Source organism: Gallus gallus, chromosome 24 (genome assembly GCF_016699485.2).
Source record: "Gallus gallus isolate bGalGal1 chromosome 24, bGalGal1.mat.broiler.GRCg7b, whole genome shotgun sequence".
In the NCBI taxonomy this organism is placed as follows: Eukaryota; Metazoa; Chordata; class Aves; order Galliformes; family Phasianidae; genus Gallus; species Gallus gallus.
In genome coordinates this window covers 6,308,568-6,310,024 of record NC_052555.1, presented here as the reverse complement: position 1 = coordinate 6,310,024, position 1,457 = coordinate 6,308,568, and positions in this window count along the sequence as shown.

Below are 1,457 nucleotides of genomic sequence, written 5' to 3'. Positions count from 1 at the left end.
CTACAGAGCCCTGTTTGATATGTGTTTGCACGAGGGGAAAAGCAGCCTGGAGGGTGGGAGGGAATGCTGTGAGCACAGCCCCCACACTGGCTCACCCAGCACACCAATTGCTCGGCAGAAATCCTCGAGCTCCACGTTTGACCCTTAGGATACTCACACAGGGTAAGGCCCGTTCTCTGAGCAGGGCCAGGACACAGTCACAAACGATCCCACTTAAACCTCCCAAGTTTAAATTCACAGTCCCAGCTTCAGTCTATTTCCCCATACAGTGGGGGGTAGCACACTACGTTCTCCATGCTGCAGTCAACCAAAGTGCATTTGCTCTTACCCTATATAAGCTGACTCTACCAGAGCACAGTACCATCGAAAAACTTTCACATGAAAGGCAGAGGATTCAAAATGCCTCTCCCTGCGTTTCCAAGTTTCTCTTACAGTTCAACCTCTGCTTTTTTTCTCATTCCACTCCTCCTGTTCTGTCCCACGTTAAATCACAGCCCTGCTAGTGCCACTTGTCCTTGCCATCCTGTTCAGATGCTAACCTGCAGACCGGCTGAGACCTGCCTAACATCCTGCACTGACACATGCTGCTCGGGGACACATGCTTTCCTCTTTGCGTGCCAACCCATCTGCTCCCTGATCCTCCTGCTCCACCATTCTGTCACTGCATACACACTCCAACGTAATCACAGTCAGGAGAGCATGCACCTAGTGTAGCCTCTTCCACAAAGGGGACTTCCTCTCTGCTCCAATCTCATGTCATCCTATTCCTGTACACAGTTCCAAGAAAGCAGGCGAAAACAATTCCATTAAGCCTGTAATACTGCACGCTTTTAAAATGAAGACAGAATTAAACAAAGCATTCCTCTGGAGCATATTAGAACAACAGAATAAATACACTCTACCTGGTAGATTCAGGAAACAGATTAAATAATAAAATAAAATCAACCCTTCCTCTCTGCCTTTACCCAGAAATTTAAGATGCTGTATTTAGAACCGAAAGAATGTTACAGGCATCTCTAAAAAATTATAAATAAGGAGCAAATCCTTTGTGTTTCATAGTGCCAAATATAACAAAAGCAACCCAGTCCCACTGAAAACAGATAATTGGCTCAATTTGTAAGTTTGTGGTAGCCTTCTTTTTTCCCCAAAAGTGCAAGTTTCTCCTTGAAAGCGTCTTCTGTACAGAGCAACTTCAGACTATTTCTCCATGCTGTACACTGCTTTGCTCAAGATTCAGTGCATTTCATAGTTAACTGTCTTTCAAGCATTTTTCTCTTTTCCCCTTCTTTTTGGTTTAAAAAAGGAAAAGCAACAACAACAAAAAGCAACTGTAAGATCTGTTGTCTGAAAAAAAATATCCCTATAAGAAAGTGAACACCAGTCTAACAGATAAGAGCCAGAGAGAGAGGGAGTAAAGCTGGATTTTCCACATGCCAGACTACAACCTGGAGCAGAAC